Genomic DNA, 24,584 nt, shown 5'->3' with positions numbered 1-24,584 from the left:
GGTGCGAAAGAAGTTTGGACAACGTATCATACTGGTAGGAACCTCCAGGTTACACCAGCCCACAGGGGATTATTGTGTCCGTCCGTCGTGCAGGGATGGGCTGGGTGGGGAGGGGAGGGGAGGTCGGGTGGGGGGTGGGACTGGGTGGGGATGGTCACCCCGTGGTGCCCTTATAAAACTCAATGTTTAACCTACTCACGCCGGCTTGTGCCTGCCCTCACAGTCGGGCATATTTGCGGAATACACCACGCCGCCGTTGACCGAGCAACCCAACACGTTCCTACCAGCTCCCTCCACAGGAATGTGTTTCCTGGTATTTCTGCTGTGACAACACGCTCCATTCATGGTTTTAAGAATAAAAAGTTAACAGCTACCAGGAGTGGGGTTCGAACCCACGAAGACATTCGTCCATTGGATCTTAAGTCCAACGCCTTAACCACTCGGCCATCCTGGTTCTGTACATAACGACATCGAGGATGTCACTGTATGGTTCCAGCCCGGGATGGCCATGGCGTGCGATGCACCGTCATCGCGTACACCCCGTAGGCGGGTGTAGTACCAGCCCTAGCGGGGCTTGGTGAGCGCTGGGATAGCGCGGCCACCACGCGTGGCGTGTAGTGCGAGCTCCCACAAGGGGGAGAGGTAGAGTGTCAGCCCAGGGGCAGGGTTGCCCCGGGCCATGGCATGCTGGTTGACCCCGCAGACACGTGATCTGGAGTGTCCACAGAGAAGGCCCCAAGTGGGGGGGGCTAGGGGGTGATCACGTGTCTGGGGAGAGCTCCCGAGAGGGATCCAGGGGGAGCTAGAAGGCTCGAGAAGGCGGGCGGGGCCGAGGGCGGAGCGGCCCCGACCCGGGGGATATAAGGCGGGTCCCTGCGAGGGCCGGACTTCTTCGTTCGACAACTGGAAGCCCTCCGTCTACAAGCTAGAAGCTCTACGTCCTACGAGGCACCAACACGTGGTCGGTGACCCGAGTGAGGGCCCGACCCTTCGTAGCTGGAACCCCTATGTATAGTGTAGTTAGCTGGGTGATCATCACCCTAGGCTGTACCTGGTGAAGGGGCAGTTAGTTACCCCTTTGTGTTCACGTGTTGATGTTACAATAAAAGTGTTGCCTCTAAAGAACAACGTCTGCGACTCAGTTGGACTCACTACATATATACCAGCAAGAGGGAATTATAATGGATGTATAATGGACGGATGATTGTTGTAATTTGTTCACGTTAATTTTACCTTTCCTGAAAATCATCGGACGGATTTTCCACACTACGACAGAACTCGTATTCATTACCACGACTGAGCAGGGTGGTCCAGATTTCTTGTGACCCCGACCCCCCCCCCCCCCCCCCCCCATTTAATTCTCTACAAACTTAATGTTTTTTTTAAGTAAGGTGGATTTAAAACGGAAATGGATATGCAATGAAATAACTAATTTATGGGTCATATGGACCGCCCTTTAAAGGAAAAATAAGCTTTCCCCGTCCCAACTGAGCCAAGTGCTGCACCTTGAGTCGAACTGTATTGATTGATGGAGTTTCTCCTGGTTTTGGATCTTTCGGTAAAGTCACGAAGAATGGAAATAATAAAATAATAAAATGAAACATTATAAAATTCTCACGATGTTTCGGCCACAAGACAAGCAGCAGTCCACAGGTGAAGAACAGAGATGTCTGAAAGACATTATTTCCCTTCTACGTGACTTCACCGAAATATCCCAGAATATGAATCCCTGCAGTCACGAAAGCTAGCTACCCGGAGTGGGGATCGAACCCACCAGAGCATTTGGCGCGATTTGACTCGAAATCCAACTTCTTAACCACTCGGCCATCCTGGTTCTGCACTTGGTAGCAAGAGGGTGGAGACTCATGATGTAAGTATGGGGTTATGATGGAATTATATAATGCGTTTGGTGTTGGTGCTCATTTATCTAGGTTACGTTGCCCTCACTTGGAAATCAGAGGAGGCATTTTATGCACGACCAGAGTACGGCACTCGCTCCGACTAAAGTAAAACCCCGGCTTGCTGGACCTTAAGATATCCGGAGTTCACATTTTAGCCGAACTAGGTCGGCAAAGACCTCGGGTCGGGCCCAGGATATGCTGGCGGGATTATGTCAGTGTATAGTCGTGTATAGTGTAGTGTTTACTAGTGTATAGTCGTGTATAGTAGTGTATAATGTATAGTAGTGTAGTATATAGTGTAGTGTATAGTAGTGTATAATGTATAGTAGTGTCATGTATTGTGTCGTGTATAGTAGTGTATAGTGTAGTGTATACTAGTGTATAGTTGTGTCTAGTAGTGTATAATGTATAGTAGTGCCGTGTATAGTGGCGTGTATAGTAGCATAAAGTAGTGTATAATGTATAGTCGTGTAGTGTATAGTGTAGTGTATAGTAGTGTATAGTCGTGTATAGTGTAGTATATAATCGTGTATAGTAGTGTATAATGTATAGTAGTGTCGTGTATAGTGTCGTGTATAGTAGCATAAAGTAGTGCATAATGTATAGTCGTGTAGTGTATAGTGTAGTGTATAGTGTAGTGTATAGTCGTGTATAGTGTAGTATATAATCGTGTATAGTAGTGTATAATGTATAGTAGTGTCGTGTATAGTGTAGTGTATAGTCGTGTATAGTGTAGTATATAGTAGTGTAAAGTAGTGTATAATGTATAGTAGTGTAGTGTATAGTAGTGTATAGTCGTGTATACTGTAGTGTATAATCGTGTATAGTAGTGTATAATGTATAGTCGTGTAGTGTATAGTGTTGTGTATAGTCGTGTAGTGTATAGTGTAGTGTATAGTGTAGTGTATAGTCGTGTAGTGCTGGAGTCTGTCGCCAGAGAAAGGCAGGTCTCGACCGCCCTCCTCAACACGTTGCCACCACGACCCTCACCAGGACAAGCGGACTGAAAACAAACGAAGGAACGAACCGGTCAGCTAAATGATAAATGAATCCCTGTAAAGCCTCGACAGTCCCCGCCGTTCCCTGGAAGCTGTCCCCATCCCCACTGAGCCTACCACGAGTTGACAGCTCGCCACAGCGGCTCCCCTTCCAGCCCCTGTGGTCGAGTTCGAGAGCGTTCCTCTCACTAGCGCAGCGGTCGTTTTGTTTTCTCTCTCTCTGAGTGTTCGTGGTTATCGTGTTCTTGAAGACGCCGTGCGATTTACAACTTGCGAGGACGGCACTCTTCAATTGTGAGGAGCTCCGTGAATAACCACACCACGCAGGACACGAGCAACACACACCACAGGACAGGTGATATAAGACAATCAGAAATTCAAAAGTCAATGCTGAAGGCTCTTCACATTTCCTGTTGCCCACTGGGAGATACATTGACCAATTTGTTCATTGCGCTGCACAACGTTGAGCCAAACATTGCATTTCCCATTTTTTGCAAAGGCGTTCCCGAGTCACGACCCCTGTGTGGGTCAATATCATGACGCACAGTTTCATTGGCTTCTGATGGTGGCAACGATCTGCACCATTGGCTACGTGTGGTGCGAAAGAAGTCTTCTGTTGTGACAACACGCCACGTTCATGGTTTTAAGAATAAAAAGTGAACAGCTACCAGGAGTGGGGTTCGAACCCACGAGGACATTCATCCATTGGATCTTAAGTCCAACGCCTTAACCACTCGGCCATCCTGGTTCTATACCGAGATAATGACTGTGGAATTATGATGATTTTATCATGGATCGTCATGGCGGTAATCTATAAACGTGACATTGTCTTTGGAGACAATAATCAGCGCGAGCTGCAACCACTTCCACGCGCGCCTCTCTCCTGAAAATCAGAGGAGGCATTTCCCGCACGACTACAGTACTCGCTTTCTCTGTGCCGCCAACTCTTAACTGTGGATACAAGCGCACAATAGGGTGCGTATACTTGGGGGTATTAGGAGTGTATGCGGAATCAATTCAAACTTCACGAAATAGTTCTACTAAATACAGTATATGTGCCACTTACCAATATTAGAAAGTTACAAGATTCAACCAAAAGTCTAAAATTAATGGTGAAGGCTCATCACATTTCCTAATTCCCAGTGGGACACACATGAACTGATTGGTCCGTTGCGCTACGCAAAATGTTGCTCAATTGTCTGCTTTATATATACCTACACTGTATTTGAAAGTGTGCATTTGGTGGCACAGCGTCTCCCCGTCGTGACCTCTGGGGGGAAATGATGAGGCTCAGTTTGATTCGCTGCTTTAACACTGGGAAGATGGCACCTGCTATATTGCCGTGTTTGCAACAGTGGCGGCTCCTGCAAAATCTCTCAGGGGGGGCAAATGTCTGGATGATTGATAAGGATAAGGTCCACCCATGCAATGGATAAATTAACAGCTTAAGCATGTAAAGGCAACTTCACTTCTTTAATATTAATAAAAAATAAAGTGACTCTTACAATACATCTTGTTTGTTTCTATACTCACTATTAAAAAAAACACTCAAGTTTCTTTTATTAAAGATTCCACTAGGTGGCCACAAATTATATTGTTGGATGAAACGTGCTTAAGTATTATGACGTAAGCACGTTAGGGCGAGCCCTCCCGGAAGCCATAGAGAATGCATTGCAGCGCCCCCGTTCGAAAAAAAACATCTTTGAATGTAAGTCTATGGGGCCACTCGGGGCGATTCTCAGCCGGAGTGAAATCGCCCAAAAAGAGGCGGTACTCCACAGAACGTGACATGACGCTGATTGGACTATATCCAGACGCTGCAGTGACGGCTAGCGTGACTCTGTGGTTGAATGACATTGGTGTTGCGTCGCCCAATCGACCTAATGAAGAAACCGCCCCTGGTTTGCAATCATTGTCGTCATCTGCATAGCCCAAGTGCTACACCTTCGTCTGGCCTGTATTGCTTGCTTGGCTTGTCCCCTGTGCTAACCACCATTCATCTGATTTTTTAACGAATAAAAGTTCGAGTACAGCTACCAGGAGTGGATGTAGAGTCCAACGCCTTAACCACTCGGTAACTCTAGAACTGCATTTACCATTAAGAGGGTGGATAATCATGATGGAATATGCCCGACGGCGTCAGTCGTCATGCCGTGCCAAAAATAATCCCGCTGTAACGTCAACAAAGTTTTCTGCACCCCGAGATGTAACAACTTCTCAGCGTGCAGAATCCAAATCAACTCATATCGCAACGACGACGGCACAACAAGACGCCAGCGATCGTGCAAGCCTTCCCTCCACATCAACAAGCCGTCACTGAGAGCCGCTCCCGGCGTCCCATCGGACGACGGATATCCCCTCTCCTTCGCAGCCCGACTCCGTAAGGCCCCCAGCGAATCATCGAGCAATTGCTCTCGAATCCACACGGAACGCGGCAAATTTAAAACCCCGTCGGCCGGTTCCGGACACGTGGACTGGCCCCACGGCGACGGCAAAAATAAAATCTTCTGGCCCGCCGCCGTTGACCCTGGCCATTGACCGAGCAACCCAACGTTCCTTCCAGCTCCCTCCGCAGGAATGTGTTTCCTGGTGTTTCTCCTGTGATAATCCGCCCCATTTATGGTTTGAAGAATAAAAAGTTAACAGCTACCAGGAGTGGGGTTCGAACCCACGAGGACATTCATCCATTGGATCTTAAGTCCAACGCCTTAACCACTCGGCCATCCTGGTACTATATCAGCAGCACCGAGATAATCACTGTTTAACAAAAAAAATTGTTTCTGGGTAGGAAGTGTTATTTCCTAATTGCTTATGCCTCAAAAGTACAGAAAATGGCTATTATTCCCCACAAACTTTGCTTTTGTGACCAAGAGAATTATATTTTGAAATGTACCTATTTTCAATGAGAAAACGGGCGAATTTGTATCTTTTCACTCACATTAAGTCAGAAAAAAAACATATGAATCAAAATTAACATGTATTTTACTAAAGTAATTCAAAAATGACTACACAAGATTCCAATACCAAGGCGCACTACAACAGGCGGGACTGGCCACAGCAGACCGAGTTCTCTGTGGGGAGGAACAACGTCAAGTAGAAGCCACTGGTTGACCCCCAGAAGGTGATGATGCCACCACTGCACATCAAATTGGGCCTTATGAAACAATTTGTCAGAGCTGTAGATAAGGAGTCAGCAGCCTTCAAGTACCTTCAAGACTTCTTCCCTAAGTTGTCCCGAGGGAAAGGTCAAAGCCGGTGTCTTTGTCGGACCACAGATAAAGAAGATCCTGGAGTGCAATGAATTCCCCAAGAAGCTCACTCGTAATGAGAAAGCAGCTTGGAACAGCTTTGTTGCAGTGGTTCGTGGCTTCCTGGGCAATCACAAGGCCGAAAACTATGTGGAGCTGGTTGAGACTCTGGTGAAGAACTACGGCACAATGGGCTGTAGCATGTCCCTCAAAGTCCAAATCCTTGGTGCTCATCTTGATAAATTCAAGGTGAACATGGGAGCGTACTCAAAGGAGCAAGGCGAGCGCTTCCACCAGGATATACTGGACTTTGAACGCCGCTACCAAGGACAGTATAACGAGAACATGATGGGAGACTACATGTGGGGGCTTATTTGTTAAAGTGAATTACAGTATAATCGTAAATCTCGAAAAACTACTCACTTATAAATCTTTTCTAGTAATTTTTGTATTACTTCAGTATATATACATGTTAATTTTGATTCATATATTGTTTTTTTCTGACTTTATGTGAACGAAAAGACACAAATTCGCCCGTTTTCTCATTGAAAATAGGTACATTTCAAAATATCACTGTCCTGGTCACAAAAGCAAAGTTTGTGGGGAATAATAGCTATTTTCTATACTTTTTAGGCATAAGCTATTACGAAATAACACTTACTACCCAGGAACAAAAATTGTGTTACATCGTGTAATCATTGTGGAATTATGATGATTTTGTCATGAATTGTCATGGCGGTAATCTATCAACATGACATTGGCCTTAGATACAATAATCAGCGCGAGCTGCAACCACTTCCACGTGTGCCTCTCTCCTCCAAATCAGAGGAGGCATTTCCCGCACGACCACAGTGCAGCACTCGTTACGACGAAAGTAACACCCCGGCTTGATGGACCTTTGCATAGCAAACCCACAACATTTACAATTCGCTGGTGATTACAACAACTGGCTTCATCGGGCGATTTGCCAACAAACCGGTCTGCTGAACCAGTAACGAATTGTCACGCTTTGTTTTACGTGACAAAGATTCCTAATCGGCTGTGTCGGGTGGCGGCGGGTTTAACGACACAATTTTCATATTTACGCGATCTAACCCAAACAACATCTATTATGGGTAAAAAAAATGTATCTGTAACAGGCGACGTATCGGGCGATAGCCCTTCTTCGCAGCGCACGAGCAAGGGCTATTGCCACAAAACGTCGCCGATTCAGTCTGTCATTTGAAGGTAGGGTTACTGACCGACTCGTCGAGATCTTATTTTACTTGAGCACCGCTGCCATCGCAGCGGTCGCATGTTGTTGTTGTGTTTGTTTCACACATTGTTCGTGTTTATCGTTTTCTTGAAGGCATCACGCGATTTACGACTTTGAGGGCAACAAACGAAAATTGTGAGTGGTATTGTACTCTACAGGATGGTCCAGATGTTTTGTGACCCACATTTAATGCTCTAAAACGTAATATTGTTCTTCTTGGTTCTTTCGGTAAAGTCACGTAGAAGGGAAGTAATAAAATAATAAAAATAAAACATAATAAAACAATTCTCACGACGTTTCGGCCACAACGCAAGCAGCCGTCCTCAGGTGAAAACCAGGTCCGTCGAGGCGACAGAGTCTGAATGAAACAGCACACGAGCTTGGAGCATATATATAAGCTGGGCGCATTGACAAAGGAATTTGCATATCAAAATGAATTTAGCATATTTATGGGAAATGCAGGAATGTGATTAGTACTGCATATGCATGTGCATTATGCAGGATTAACAGCATCAAAGGGAGCTGCAGTTACTGCTGCTGCAGAAGTTGCTGCTGCTGCTGCAGTTTCTGCTGCTGCTGCAGTTGCTGCTGCTGCACTTGCTGCTGCTGCACTTGCTGCTGCTGCTGCTGCACTTGCTGCTGCTGCTGCTGCACTTGCTGCTGCTGCACTTGCTGCTGCTGCTGCAGTTGCTGCCTTATCCATTTTAATATAACACTATGTATTATTCTACCCACCCTAATGTGTATCATACTGCTATATGTTTACTGTACAATTACGACACCATACATTACTCTGCACACTGCACCATGCCAGTGAGTGGAACGTGGTCTGAAAGTCACCATAAACGTGAACACAATCAGTTAAGATCCGAAATGGTTTATTACGTCCTTCCAATGATTGCTAAGCCAGAATCCATCTTCTCGGTTGAAATTGTCTCTGTGTTTGTATATGTGGATCGCCTCATGAACGAATCTCTCATGATAGCCAGATGGCTTGCAGAGAACCTCTGTCTTGGAGAAGTCAATGTCATGTGAGCCCACTGAATTGTAACAGTGATCTGCCACGGCTGAGGTGTTTGTCCTACCGTGTTTCAGGTCTGCCTTATGTTCACGGATGCGGTCCGAGACATGTCGTTTGGTTTCTCCAATGTAACTGCTACCACAGAGGTAGCAGTAATGTATGGTGTCGTAATTGTACAGTAAACATATAGCAGTATGATACACATTAGGGTGGGTAGAATAATACATAGTGTTATATTAAAATGGATAAGGCAGCAACTGCAGCAGCAGCAGCAAGTGCAGCAGCAGCAAGTGCAGCAGCAGCAGCAAGTGCAGCAGCAGCAGCAAGTGCAGCAGCAGCAGCAAGTGCAGCAGCAGCAGCAAGTGCAGCAGCAGCAGAAACTGCAGCAGCAGCAGCAACTGCTGCAGCAGCAGTAACTGCAGCTCCCTTTGATGCTGTTAATCCTGCATAATGCACATGCATATGCAGTACTAATCACATTCCTGCATTTCCCATAAATATGCTAAATTCATTTTGATATGCAAATTCCTTTGTCAATGCGCCCAGCTTATATATATGCTCCAAGCTCGTGTGCTGTTTCATTCAAACTCTGTCGCCTCGACGGACCTGGTTTTCACCTGAGGACGGCTGCTTGCGTTGTGGCCGAAACGTCGTGAGAATTGTTTTATTATGTTTTATTTTTATTATTTTATTACTTCCCTTCTACGTGACTTTACCGAAAGAACCAAGAAGATGAATCCCTGCAGTCACGAAAGCTTTAAATCGAAACGTAATATTGTTGTATTCCAATGGGTGTGAAAACAGAAATTAGTAAGCAAAAGGGAAAAAACTTTTAGTGGTCAATTAATTGTGGGGTCACAAGACATGTGGACCACCATGGATATTACCACACCACGTGGGCCACAGTAAACACAACATTGGCTGCTTCAGAACAGACAACCATGGTGTTTTTTTAAATATTTTATTTATTATAAATAACAATAAGCAAACATTTATCTGTCCCATTTCAGAGACGACGTCGCGAGGCCTCTGGCGATGGTCGAGTAGCGAGAGACGCCGCGAACTCTCGGTCCGAGCAACTCCCAAAGTGCTGCGCGAAATAAACAACGACAACAACATCGACGCTGGTTTACATGTCTGTTGAACGATTCGCGAGTAGGGATAGAGACCAAAAGATCCATCCATGAGGCAGGAGCGTTCCAGACCGACGTGAGATGCGACTGCAGGATGGCAGGGAGTGGGTCTTGACGGCCCAGAGGTTGAAGAAAACTGCCCTAAAATTGTCCTGGGTTACTCTTTTTATTCTCTAAACTTCAAAGGCCCAGAGTGACGTCGTACCGCGCAGCCAGTCGTGCACTCACCCACGCCGTCGTCCCTCTCCACCATCTTCACCGTGGCCTAAGTCCCTCACTTCAAAGGCCCAGGGTGGCATTGTACCCCGCGGCCAATTGTGCACGTACTGCCCCCCCCCCCCGCTCCCGTGACCGGCGGCGGCCACCCATTGTCCCTTTGTCTTGCACCCTTCACGCCCAGGGTTCCGTCCTCCCCCGAGTTGTACCTCATTGCGGTTGGCCCAGGGAACCTTTTCTTTCTGCGCCCGCACAATTTTCAACCAATTTTATGGGCATTGCAATGAAATCTGCCCTCCGAGGGTAGGCCAATCTCCTTGCACCGGGAAACCGTCGGCCTTTCCCTCCAGAGGCCCTTTGGATTAAAACCCGATGTGGCAGGCAATCCCCAGGACACTACGTGGATGCGCTGCATGTTTAGTGCCAGGGGGGGAGGGAATCGCGGCGCTTGCGGAGTTGCCCCGCGGTTGTGGCACCACACCAAACATATGTTGTCCTATCATGCCAAATCGTGCCCCGTCACGACCTTTGTGTGCGTGGCTATGATGATGCTCATTTCGATTCGCTGCTTTAACACCAAGCAGATGGCAGCAGTATTCGTTTCCAAAGCATACTCATTCATCTGCATCGGCCAAGTGCTGCACCTTCGTCCGACCTGCATTGCTTTCTGGGGGTTTCTCCTGTGCTCACCACCATTCATGGGTTTTTTTTGCTTTTACAAATAAAAAGCTCAATACACCTACCAGGAGTGGGGTTCGAACCCACGAGGACATTCGTCCATTGGATCTTAAGTCCAACGCCTTAACCACTCGGCCATCCTGGTACTATATCAGCACAAAAGAGGGAATCATTGATTTGAAGCTTTCGTGACTGCAGGAATCCATACTCAGTCTGCCTCAGCAGCAGACCATGCTTTCCCACCTGATGATGGACGCTTGTGTTGCGCCCGAAACGTCGTGATTTATTTTATTTTATACCTATGTAACTTTACCGAAAAAAACAAAGAGTATAAGGGAATCATTGTTTGATGATGAAAGATTGATGATAGATTTTGGTCAGTTGAACCCCCCTCCCATTGCGAGAGATTGGCAACATAATGAGCATACAATAAAAAATGAATTTCATTTAAATGATTCCTTTGCGTGGTGTTGTTCATATCTCATGATGAGGAGAGGTTGGGGAAGGGGGCGGAGGATTCCAGATAATATGAATCGTGTCTGCCTTCCCCAACCTCGTAATGGATCGGCGCTGAGCCAGTGGTGGAAATTCCACGTTCCTATGGACGGGGCCATTCTCTCTACAGGTTGACCACGGTTTCCCTTCCCAAAGATTTGTGCTCATTTTGCCAACCCTGGGGAGATAATGGGCTGAATTCATCGTGTTTTATTTTTTACAAATAATCCTTGCCAAATATTCAGGCCTGTTAGGACGTCCACGGTGGAGAAGGAGTATAGAAATGAGCTTATGTGCTGGAGGAATCGGTACATTGCAGCAACATGAGACATTTATCTTGTTTCTATTCAACTAAATTATTAAACTATATATTTGTTTTCCGGTTAAGGCTCACTGAGCTATATAGCCCTTTTTTCAGCAGCCACCTTGCCACAATTGATAGCTAAAGGAAGTTCCACATCACGTGGATACGTATAGCAGCCTACTACTCTAAACGCGTGTTCATTCTAAATGCGAAGGGAAAAAAACGGAGGACCCACCCAGAGAAAATTACACGCAATCAAAGGGAGACACACAAACTCCCAATATACAGGCGTGGAGATGGCTTGGGGAGGCCTTCATGCAGAAGTGGATCATGGTGAATGATGTTGATGGACCTCATTTTTTCTTGACGTCTATGTACTATAATTTATGTTTAAATAAACTCTTGTTTATTTAAAACTAGCCCTTTCCTTACCGCGGTGGCGAGATGGTATCTTCCTTGCCTGGTTTGCAGGAAGTCGTGGGTTTGATTCCGACCCTGACACGTATATTTGGAGTTTGCGTGTCTCTTTCCTCCTGGTTGTGTGGATTTTTTCTCCGAGTCCTCTGTTTTTTTTCTTCCAAATTTAGAAACATACGTTCAGATTATTCGAGGCCTATGCATTTCCACACGATAGGCCACTTTGTTGAGCTATCATTTGTGGCCAGGTCACTTCTGAAAAAAAACTGATTAAGTGTTCTCTCGTTGTTCGCGAGGGATACGTTCTGGAGATGCTCGTGAATATCAAATTACGTGGATAATTATATTGGCCTTTTATTTTAATAAATTACCTTAAATTAATACGTAAATAAGATATTAAACACGTGGAAATTATCTTATCACTTTTTTGCTCATCACTCTATCTATCATCCCTTTACCTCTTATCACTTTATCTCTCATTACTTGATCTCATCAATTTATCTCATCACTTTCTCTCTCGATGCTTTCGTGTAGAGTACCAGATGCGATTCGCGGATAGCCAGAATCCCGGATAGCAAGTTCGTGAATAACGATGGAATACTTTAGCTCAGTGGGCTTTACTTTATCTATTTAACTTATTTATTTGTTGTGATTTGCTTACCTCGACTATACTTTGCACTCCTATAGTGTGTTCGGATTGCTTGTTGTTGTAACTTTCTGACCTGTCTCTACTGGACATATGTGAACAAGAGCTTCATAGCTCGTCGGATTTCTCCAGGATAAATAGAGACTGTTTCCGCGAGAGTAGTTGCAGGATAGGTGGGGGACGGGGCCCCAGAGGGCGGTTCTGTTAATCTTGGAGACCTCTGATCATCATCCACTAGGGGGCCTCCACACTGCAGGCGACGTGTTGTGGATTTCATCAACGACGTCATACGCCTGTCTCTCGCTCAAGAGAGACACTTTCGAGCATGCGATATTACCAGTGCCGGATAAAGCCAGTGCGGGGCCTGTAGCATCTGTTATAAAGAGGCCCTAAATAAAAAAACATAAATATGAAAACACAAATTTTTTACTTGCATAGTAAAGTAATTGTATGTTTTTTTATTTGTTACTAGCGGGAAGTACCCGGCATTGCCCGGGTCCAAAAAATGTTTCACACCTACTCTTAAAAATCTAACAGCAGTGCATATTGTGGTGGTACCTGCTATGATTACAGCAATGCATACCGACTGTGGTGGTACCTGCTATCACTACAGTCGTACATGCTGACTCTATTGCAGTATTTATTGACTCTATAGCACAAAGTACTCACCTGACAGAGTGGCGTGGTGAGGCCTAGTCCCATGCAGAGCCTCCGGCCTCGCCTAGATTGTCCAGCCGGCCGAGGTGGCACCTTGGCAGGCTGGGGCTGGGTTGCTAACCCTGACCCCCCCCCCCCCCCCCCCCCAGCCACGATCTCCCCGGCCGCTCTGCAGTAATATCTACGGCCTATAGTGATACCATCTATCGACTGTATATAGTAGTAACTTGCACGCATCAGGGTGGGGGGGGGACATCACACAGTGAAGATTTAAGCTCAGCGTGCAGTCTATTTTTATAGCATTTTAACGCGAAAGAAAATGTCCCCCTCACTCCCAGCGAAGGCATGCGACTTGGCATGGGACGTCCCCCTCCACCAAAGGTGCAGAATCACTGAACCGGAATTGATAGCTTGAAAGCATTTAGCGCGGGGCCCTTGAAAGTGCGGGGCCCGGAGCATATGCTACTTTTGCTACTCGGATAATCCGGCACTGGATATTACCTGTGTCAGTTCAAGTGTAGTTTGTTCAATCAGGTGAGAAGTCAACAGACCAGGATGTCTCGTCTCGTTTGTAAGAGTAACCCGAGTCACCAATACGACAAAAGAAAAGAAAAACTACTTTCGTCACACGAGGAATTGTACGTATTTCGAATTTCTTTCACACTGTAAGTAGCCAACCATGCTCATCGGAGGTGCCGGGGAAGGACACCAAACTTCTTCTTCCCAGCGTTGTTCCCGCTGTGGCGCAGGGTCCGCTTTTCGGCATTGTCTTCTCCATTTGGCTCGGTCCAGGGCATCTTCAGGGGATGCGTTGACCGTCTTCATGTCTTCCTTTATTCGGTCCATCCATCGCTTCTTCGGACGTCCGCGTGGACGGCGGCCCTCTGACTCAATACGCACGGCAGTCTTGGCCACTGATGACTCTTCACTTCGCATCACATGGCCGTACCACCGAAGCCTTGCCTCAAGCATATTGTCCGCAATGGGGGCCACACCAAGTCGCTTCCGAACGTCTTCGTTCCTGACACGATCCCATCGAGTGAGCCCGAGGCTCCATCTGAGGACACCAAACTAAACACTCAAAAAACTATTCTATAGAAATGAGTGCGCCTTTTGGCGTCATCTGGTCGAACACCATATGAGACTAGGCTCCAAAGAAAGCTGTCTCTGGTGCGGACCAATCAGTTTCAAAGACAATGCATAAATTATCAGAGTATTGTTTTTTGTTTGCATTTGACTGCAGGTATTGTGGTTAATGTAAGCATGATTCCTTGCAAAAGGTGTCAGTTTTGTTGCCAGAAAAAAGGGGAAAAACCCTATTAGTAGAAATGAGTGTTTGAATCTAGACTTAAAAGTACACAATTGAAATAATTGAAAGCATAATTCCCACCAGCCTAAATAAGGACACAATGTAGTACAGAGACCTACTGAACTTGATTTTTGTGAGTGCTGGAAATATTGTACTGAGTGTTATCATACGGTGTATGCAGAAGTCTGTTGAACAAAACAGAGGCGCCTATTTGATGTGACATTAATTTGCACCTCTGATTAGCATGGTTGGCTACGTACGGTGCGAAAGAAGTTCAACATCCACACTGTCCATAGACTAGCACTACCCATAGGCTAACACTGCACATAGACTCAACACTGCACCTCCGATTAGCACGGTTGGCTACGTACGATGCGAAAGAAGTTCAACATACATCGATGTATTGAGCACCCAAACACAGGAGCAGGTCAACACAAGCGCAGTCAGCTACTATTTAGGGTGCCACCTGTCCAGGAAAAATGCAGAAAGGTGGCAAACTCAATCCTGAATAATCCTGAATAATGCTCTAGCCCCGTGGGGTATCAACTATATGTGACCTCTTGGTGAATTTATTTTCACCCCCCCCCCCCTAGCCTGACCCAACATGGTTCCGAGAAATAAATGTACGAATAATGAACATCGATATTTGTACCAATTGCCCATTTTGTGAGATATCCCAAATAGCAAAAAAAACTGCAAACGAATAAAACAATAACGTGGCGTCATTTGTTTGCACTCGCTGGTTACTCTTGGAAACCCGGAGAGTTGACGATTGATGAGTTGGGGACGGTCTTTTAGATCGTTCGAGGTTACCACGGGGATTACAATGTTATTGTAGTTATTTTATATTGCCAGATTCATTCGTGATTATTCACCAATGACTCCCATGTACGATATAAATACACACATTTACTGGTAAGAACCTCCTGGTTATACCAGCGCCCCAGGGGATTATTGTGTCCGTCGTGCAGGGAGGGGCTGGGTGGGGAGGGAGGGGCTGGGTGGGGAGGGGAGGGTGGGGAGGGGTTGGGTGGGGAGGGTGGAAAGGGAATGGGTGGGGAGGGTGGGGAGGGGCTGGGTGGGGATGTTGGGGCTGGGTGGGGAGGGTGGGGAGGGGCTGGGTGGGGAGGGTGGGGAAGGGCTGGGTGGGGAGGTTGGGGCTGGGTGGGGAGGGTGGGGAAGGGGCTGGGTGGGGAGGTTGGGGCTGGGTGGGGGGTGGGAGGGGTGGGGCTGGGTGGGAAGGGGAGGGGCTGGTCACCCCGTGGTGCCCTCATTAAACTCAACGTTTAACCTACTCACGCCGAATCGTGCCCGCCCTCACAGTCGGCCATATTTGCGGAATACACCACGCCGCTGTTGACCCTGGCCATTGACCGAGAAACCCAACGTTCCTACCAGCTCCCTCCACAGGAATGTGTTATAAAGCACCTCACGTACCCCCCTCCCCCCTCCGGGGACATTGCCACTTACCCGCATGGGTCCGCGTACTCCCCGGTTGAGACCCACTGCTGTAGCCGACTGAACTGGTCTCTCCAGGACGTGGCGTCTGTGCTCTGGTGGCAGGAATTAGTTTGAACGGATATCTGTCACCGATTTTGCGTTGAACTTTAACGCGGAATCGTGCACAATTTTGATAGATGTGGGCTGGGTTTAGTTTTGCGGGAAAAATTATGTGGCAACCGCTGCCAGCAGAGTGCAGCTCACGCAATAATTTACCGTTCACCCACTCAAGCGCCGTATGTTCCCCGTGGCAAATCTTTACACAGAAGATGCTGTGTAGCCTTGAATGTCATCTCGTTTGTAACTTTTTACGATCTCTGTGACACTTTTATGTGAGTGGCCTGGTAACTATGAAAGCCTTCACTCTTAGCCACGATTGATCTCCTGCACTCAACGTAGAAGTGATGTCCTGCACAAATGAGCACGGAGGCATTGCTCATCTGTTAATACCCCCGCTCCCTCGAGCCAGTGGTGGAAATTCCACATTCCCATAGCGGGGAGCGAGGATATCCATTGACTTTCCCACAAAGCGGTGCTTATATCCTGCACCAGTGATATATATGTGTGTATTTTAAGTTGCCCAGTATTTTTGAATATCCCACAGAACCACAAGGACAATGTTGGACGTTCCCTCTGTCATTCAAAGTTCAAAGTTCATTTATTAGGTATAGTCCTGTGAGCCATTCGGCTCTTGAATCGGGTGCAACCGCAACAAACAAAAAACTAAAACATGAACAAGAAAACATCTTAAAGTGACTATGTGCAAACAGAAAATCCAAGAAAAGACAGCAAAATATTGCAAACAACAACAACCACAAGACAACTTAGATTAAGGCCATCAGTCTAACTCTGTACTACAACAAACAAACATGGCCAAACCAAAAAACTTTTCGAAAATCACCAAAATAAAGCCATAAAAGCAATGAAACAGTGGTCATAGGAACTGTGACCGAATTTTCACAATAAACGACGTAAACAACATGTACTACCAACATGTACTATCATTGTCATTCAATGAACTTCTGGAGTGATTCTCCTCCTTGCCTTCTAGACCAGGGGTTGTCAACCTGCCGCTCCGGAGCCGAATGCGGCTCTCCCAGGAACTGTTTCGTGACGTTCATTAAGGACCACCGCCGTCTCGGAGTCACCCACGATACACGCGGCCCTTGAAAATATTGAAGGGCGTTTGTTTTTTTACCGAATTCGACAAAAAAGGTGGCTCTTCTTGTTATTGTTCTTTGCCGACCCCCTGCTCTGTCGCCTTTGTGACCTGTTTCTGCAATGTGAGCGCACATTCACGGCAGCAAAAGCCATTTGCAAGAGGTGCTCGTAAACACTAATCCAGATGAGAATCTGTGAACCCATTACATTTAACAAATAGTTGTGGTTTTACATTGAAAAATACTGCGTGGATTAGACAACATTGTGCGAGATCAAGCATTCTCTCGTGCCTGATTTGATGGATAGCTTACTTCAGCCGGTGTCTAGTTGGAGTTCAAAAGACTTCATAATGCCAACAGTAATACAGACTTTATAATGCCAACAGTAATACATACTTCATAATGCCAACCGTAATACAGTCTTCATAATGCCAACGGTAATACAGATTTCACAACTCCAACAGTAATACAGACTTCATAATGCCAACAGGAATACAGATTTCACAACTCCACCAGTAATACAAACTTCATAATGCCAATAGTCATACAAACTTCACAATGACAACAGTAATACAGACTTCATAATGCCAATAGTCATACAGACTTCACAACTCCAACAGTAATACAGACCTCATGATGCCAACAGCGTGAACACAAAAGTAAATGCTTGTTGGATGTGCAAGTTTTGCACAACGTTTAACTTCGTTTCATTTGCATGAAATTGAACCCGAGGCTGCGGCACTGACGTGGTGCTGTCAATTGGGCGAGCTAAACGATCGCTCTTGTCGCCGAAAGGGCAGGGTCCAGGAACCACGATTGCATTATTGGAGTTCGCGGCGGTACAGGGACACCTGTGTGTCACAATCGTTTGCACGCATTTTTTTTTTGCCTGCGTCACCGTGTGCATAAAAAAAAAATTACAACTCAAAAAAAATTCCCAAGGACGTGGGTTCTTATAATTTGCATGTGATCTTTTTGTAAAATGTCGATGACCCATCCGTTTTTAAACGTTGATTCTACAACTTTATGATTTATTGGTTAGGACGCGACCCTGTCATTTTACTTTTCTCGCGCCACTCCTGGCAGAAAGGGCGCTCTTGAAAAATTGCCAATAAAAAAAGTCTTCTTTGGAAGAGGTGGGAGTGCTGATCCCACACTTTACCCCAACCACCACAGGTGACCTGCCGATCGACCAAAATGTGGTCGTGAGCCATCGGCACTGCCGAGTGGACAGAGGCGAGAAGCCACCGCTGCTGTTCGACCAACCTTGGAAAGTAAACGACGAGGTTTCTTTTATTAAGGGGGCGGTGAGGGAGGGGGGTAAATAAATAAATAGATGCTCATTCACAAAACAGTGGAGGGGTCCTCTGGCCACAGGCAAAGGCGCAGCCCTGCAATCGGTCGCTCACGACATTTCTGGTGGAAAGGCCTCCACTAGACAATGATCTAGTACCCTCGTCTAGAGGGTATTTAAACTACAAACTATATTTTACTTTACCAGGTAAGGCCCACTGAGCTATACGGCTCTTTATCAGAAGCGACCTGGCCGCAAATGATAGCTCAACGAAGTGGCTTCTCATCATGTTAAAATTTATAGCAGCCAGATACTCTAAACGCGTGACGTTGATTCTAAATGTGAAGGTGGAAAACCGGAGAACCCGGAGACAAACCCACGTGACGACGGGGAGAACATGCAGACTCCAAATATACAGCAGCAGGCGTCAGGGTCGGGATGGAACCGACGAACTCCTGTATACCAGACGAGGCAGTTAACATCTCGCCACCAGAGCGCCCCTATTCGCACTGCTCTATCACACTGCCTTCGAAAGAAAGTATCCACACTTTGCCCCACGATACAGGCGAGGGAAGAAAGAGAAGACGAATCCACAACTCACAGGTTATAGCAAGTTTCCACTTCGTGACCATCGCTAGAACGATGCAGTGGGTTAGGCTAAGCACTCGATTACAGATGCACACAATGTCAAGGACATTTCAGGTCAGGTACAAGGGACATTTGAGGTGAGCTTGTAGGCAATGATATTAAACGTGGGAACAGGCGTGTTTACTCATCGGCACACTTTGAAGATGATGTATGAAGAGATACGTCGCGAGGTCGGTATGCCGCACTGGCATGCACTGCTGCTGCAAGGTATGTCACTGTGTTGTGCAGCGTAAGAAACATACGTCAGTGTTTCAACACGAAAAAGCGTGTCAGGGATATTGGAAACCTGAGGCTACAGTCATGCGCTGAAGGCAATAGCTCTTGCACAATAACAACAACGCACACACACGAAGAAAAGTATACACATGCCTTTGTAAGAGAGCCGGAGTGGTTGGCGATGTCACGCTGGGTGCTCACAGCATTTGCAGTGCTGTGATGTCGCATACATCCAAGTCCAGCGAGCGGTGGAAACTCCACATCCCTGTGGCACGACCCATTCGACCCGAGCATGATCACATTTTTATCTCCGAATAAACATGGACGGATATTGACGGGGGCAAACTATCGAGCTGTGTGAGTTTGTTGAACGTTGCAGACGTTTCACCAGCGATTTGTTGCAAAGGAGAAGCAAGCGGCTGTGAGCTCGAGATAAAACCAGCACATGTGTAGGGCAGGGAAGAAGTGCGCTGATCGGCTTTCTCCTGTCGCAAAAAGGAGGTGTTTGGGATTTGTATGTATGTGTGTTGAACTTCTTTCGCACCATACGTATCCAACCGCGGTAATTGGAGGTGCGGGGAAACGACGACAACACTCAACACAAAAAGCAGTTCTCGAAGAAATTCGTTTTCAATCTTGCACAGAACAAACCGCAGAGCACAAGGTAAACAGAGAAAACAAATAGAGGACTTTGAAGTTGTTTTTGCGTTAACAATTAAAATGGAAACAAATAAATACAAAGTAATTTTTTTTACTTAAAACTTTCGTGACTGCAATAATTCATATTATATGGTTCTTTCGATAAAGTCACGTAGATGGAAAAATAATAACAATTAAATAATAAAAATAAAGTGGATAAAAATAATGATAAAATATCACGTTTCGATCGCAACATAAGCGGTCGACCGTTTGTGTTGCGATCGAAACGTCGTAATATTTAAAAATATATATTCACTTTATTTATTTTATTTTTATTTTATTGTCATTATTGTTTTTCTATCTACGTGACGTTACTGAAAGAACCATAGAATACAATATAATTTGTGAGAGAGAGAGAAAAAACTTCTCATAACTGTCAACGCAATATTACACCAAGGGTTTATATTGTACAATAATAATGCAAATGTCTAATAGTGGAATCCTGGTGCCCAAACATCACAGTGTTAAGATGTTCACTGTTTTGTCGATAGCAATAAAACAACAACAACAACAAAACGACACAGACAAATTGACGTCTCTACAGACATGAACGTGGATTCTATTCAATTCGGACTTTTCACTTCAAAAGAAAGGCACCATGGCTGGGTGGCTGGGTGGTTGGGTGGCTGGGTGGCTGGGTGGCTGGGTGGCTGGGTGGTTGGGTGGCTGGGTGGCTGGGTGGCTGGGTGGCTGGGTGGTTGGGTGGCTGGGTGGTTGGGTGGCTGGGTGGCTGGGTGGTTGGGTGGCTGGGTGGCTGGGTGGCTGGGTGGCTGGGTGGTTGGGTGGTTGGGTGGTTGGGTGGCTGGCTGGGTGGTTGGGTGGCTGGGTGGCTGGGTGGCTGGGTGGCTGGGTGGCTGGCACGCTTAATTCCCGTGGTATGCCACCAAGCCTGCACTTCAGCACCTTCTCGACCTTAGATTCAGATCCGATAGCCGTGTGGTTTTTTTCGTCTCCTTTTCATCTCTTGGCAATGCAAGGTCCACGTTTTGTTGCTGCTGCTGCTGCTGTTATTGTTGCTGTTGTCCGTGCATCAGCTGATTCAGAGAATTCTCGCCGACAATGTCAGCTGTGCTGCACAGGCCAACTGTGCCACCCGCTCCGCCACTACTCCACGTGGAGAGACGCCGCCAGGGAAATAACAAATTAACTGCGCGCCCGGAGATAACATTTTTTTTCAAACTTGTAAGAATGTGCGTCGTGATACCGGCAAACATTGGAGTGTCCTTGCAAATGATGCCCTGTAATCTCACCACATTGCTGTTGATGGGTGGACTCTTTCCCTGCTTTTTTCCCCGCATTGTCAACAGATTTAAACCCCGCTGAACTCACCGCGAGCGTCACATTCGCTACAACTCCCGCAGTGTGTTGACACCGGTCATTTGTTAATAATAATAACGTTTAAATTCACAGCACATTTTCAATTTTAACGACGGCCTAATTAATGTCGCTGCAAGTGTGGTGTCGCTGTTTGCCTTTGGCACAGTTTGCTTCGGTGGTTTTTGTAGCGTATCGCTGATGGCGATGTAATTTACAGCCATACAAACATCAACCCATGTTGACTCCATTCGTACATTTGTTTTGCACTTTGGTCTGAAGTCAACATTATTGCAATGGAGTGTTACATTGAGGATAGGCCAGCACGGTTGGCTACGTACGGTGCGAAAGAAGTTCAACATACGCACATAAATCCAGTGCCGCAAGGTATTTATCTGGCGGTCACTGTCCCGTTGTTAAATCAAGAACCCGTTGGGATGCGATTTCTCTCTGACAATTGAGGTCTGGGGAAGCGAGAAAGGGTTATCCAAGATTTTCGATTTAAAGCTTTCGTGACTGCAGGGATTCATCTTCTTGGTTCTTTAGGTAAAGTCACGTAGAAGGGAAATAATAATAAAAATAAAACATAATTAAAAAAATTCTCACGACGTTTCGGCCACAACACAAAGCATTCAGCTTTCATGACACGAGTCCATGAAGGCCTACATTACATTATGGTCAGCAGTCTTCAATGTTAAATGCATGGAAGACGGTGAGAAGACAGTGAGCAGACAGTGAGCGGATGACTGCAGCTCAAGGTTGTTTCTTGCCACCAACCGAGTAATATAATTCGCACGGTCGGCTACGTACGGTGTGAAATAAGTTCAACATACACACACACACACGAGGCTTTGTTTCCCTGCCACTGGCAAAAGTTTTCGTTCACTCACAGAGAGAAAATTATTCAAAGGAGTGGGTAACCACAGAGAAGCGGCAAGACGGCCAGGACTGGTGCCAACAATTGCTCAAACTCTGTGCTCCTATATTGGGTCGTTTGGTCATAGGCTTCCCCCGCAACCTCCGATTAGCACGGTTGGCGACGTACGGTGCGAAAGAAGTTCAACCTACATACATGCATTTGACTGTTCCTGGAGATTCCCCCCCCCCCCCCAAATAATTGCTGTCTTATCGAGTAAACATGTTCAGAAAAAATATATTGGTTTGTAAAATAAAAGTAAATTTTGTCTGCAGCTCTCCGATGTTTTGTCGCGTGCCGCTCGGCGTGATGTCCGATGTTTTGTGGCGTGCCGCGATGTCCGATGTTTTGTTCCACACGCTGCTGGAAGCTTCTCTCAGGAACTAGAATTCAGTTGGGGCGTGATGTTCCAGAGTTGGAATCGAGTTCCTGACGAAGGTCCCAGCACAACGAGAGAAACGTCGGATATCGCGCAGGCACCGACGCGCGTTACGACCCGAACGCACGGCGGAGAGCTGCGCCGAATTACAACATTTGAACAAAATAAATCGACACGTCCTTTGTCTTTTAAAGAGATGTATTTACAGTGCCGGGAATGGCAGAGTATATTGTTAAAACGAGGGGACTGATTCCACTTGGATATGTCCACTCCTGCTTTTTGTGTTTAGTTGTCCTTCACCCTGCACCTCCGAGCAGCACGGTTGGCTACGTACGGTGCGAAAGAAGTTCAACATACATACATCTATGTTACTACAAATTGTGTGGATCACTGCAAAGGAAAACCACTATTGCAAGTGGAATACTTTGTACTTATGCAATTAGAACGTGTTTACTTGATCTATTTTACCTATTTATTTGTTTAACGTTCCTATACTTTGCGCTCCTGTGTTGTTTGTTGTTGTAACGTTCTGACCCGCCCCTATCTGTGGAAAAAGAGCTTTATAGCTCATCGGATTCCTCCAGGATAAACAAAGATTATGATTGTGTATGCCACGCAAGGTTGGACTGTAAGAAAAGTAAAAATGCTAGCACGATCAGTGTTTAAGATAAATAGGTAATTTATGACTAAAAAAAGAAGATTCTGCAGTTCTGATAAAGGACTCAACCCCTCATGGATCCCAAAGGTCAACATCCAGCTTACAAACAGCCCCCCGCCCCCACCCCCGTGTGAGCAACTCGTCCGGGCAGTGTGGTTTTTTTTTTATTAAACCTACTGAAAGTCTAAAGGAAAATGACTTTTGCATCCCAAATTACTGTGGCCGACTGATATCGGTTTTATTTGATCGTTTTGAAAAGCAAAGCGTTTGATGGGTTCAATCCCAGTTTCAGTGAATATTTGTAATTATTTTAAATCTGTTTCCAGCAATGGCCACGTATCCTGAAATTAAGTGTGTTGCCTGTTCATGTGTCTCCACGGATCGCAGGAGGTGAATCATGGCACATGGTCCCCGTGTTTCACGTCCACCCAACGTCTCATGGCACAAAACTGATATAAACGAAAAACTATACAGTTTATTTTTACTTCACCAGGTAAGGCCCACTGAGCTGCATAGGTCTTTTTTTCAGAAGCGACCTGGCCACAAATGATAGCTCAACGAAGTGGCTTATCATCACGCGGAAATGTATGACATCTAAACACTCTTAATGCATGTCGATTCTAAATGTGGAGAGAACAACTGGAGGACCCGGACAAAAATCACCGCGACCACGGAAAAAAAGACACGCAAACTCTGAATATACAGGCATCGGCAGGGTCGGGATCGAACCCACGACCTCCTGTATACCAGGCGAGGCAGTTATCATATCACCACCGAAGGGAAATGTTAACGACCTCGCCGATAAAACTGTAACACAGAACTCCTCTCACCCACGGCACTATCACTCACGACTCCTATTATCCGCGACAGTTCTAGGGTTCATAGAAAACTCCCATTATCTGCGGCCCTATTTCTTCCTATTATTCGTGACTATCCGTGAGTTTACCCATAATGCAAAGTGGATCGGCTTCCTACGATTCGCAACAACAAAAAATGCGGATAAAAGGAGTCGTGCGGCAAATTCATCCTACTATCCGACGGGTTTTCTGCTATTTTTTGTTATCCCCACGAATGAGAAGTCAATTTGTGGATAACCGCACATTTAACAGGATCCGCGATATTGACTTCCCCCCATATCACCACGGATACGATTATTTCTCCTGCACGGCATTACACCCGTGTGTCAGTGCGAATTACTTCAGCATTTCAATAAGTTTTGCAGACATATTAAGTAGTTGTCAGGACGGTACAACGTCTCGCGGATTCCGCATGTGGAGTTGCGCATCGAAGGAATAAATCCACCACGTGTGGCGACGGCGTCTGTGACGAATGCGCGGCTCTCTTGTCACAGCGTGGCTTCCAGGACACGGCATGCAGTGACAGGTGAAGAATGTTGCCGCGTGTGCAGGAGAATATGTGCCCAGTGTGCAAAGTGCACCAAAAAAAAAACCTTGAGGCTTTAACAAAATGGCAAACATCCAATCGGACAGCGACGAAACTGTGTGTTTAGCTTTGTGAAAAT

General features: G+C 46.2%; 4 non-coding genes across 4 annotated transcripts; all 4 read right to left on the bottom strand.

Moving 5' to 3' along the window:
• Positions 1-371: 371 nt before the first annotated feature.
• On the bottom strand, positions 372-454 carry TRNAL-UAA (transfer RNA leucine (anticodon UAA)). Its single transcript has one exon. It is a non-coding gene; the product is annotated as a tRNA-Leu (tRNA).
• Positions 455-3,564: 3,110 nt separating this feature from the next.
• TRNAL-UAA (transfer RNA leucine (anticodon UAA)) lies at positions 3,565-3,647 on the bottom strand. The gene has a single exon. It is a non-coding gene; the product is annotated as a tRNA-Leu (tRNA).
• A 1,899-nt stretch (positions 3,648-5,546) lies between these two features.
• TRNAL-UAA (transfer RNA leucine (anticodon UAA)) lies at positions 5,547-5,629 on the bottom strand. The gene has a single exon. It is a non-coding gene; the product is annotated as a tRNA-Leu (tRNA).
• Positions 5,630-10,512: 4,883 nt separating this feature from the next.
• TRNAL-UAA (transfer RNA leucine (anticodon UAA)) lies at positions 10,513-10,595 on the bottom strand. Its single transcript has one exon. It is a non-coding gene; the product is annotated as a tRNA-Leu (tRNA).
• Between the last annotated feature and the right edge of the window lie 13,989 nt (positions 10,596-24,584).

Source organism: Lethenteron reissneri, chromosome 42, assembly GCF_015708825.2.
Source record: "Lethenteron reissneri isolate LAM-NWPU_2019-01 chromosome 42, ASM1570882v1, whole genome shotgun sequence".
Lineage (NCBI taxonomy): Eukaryota > Metazoa > Chordata > Hyperoartia > Petromyzontiformes > Petromyzontidae > Lethenteron > Lethenteron reissneri.
Note: the sequence above shows the minus strand (reverse complement) of the source record. Positions and strands in the feature narration are given on the sequence as shown.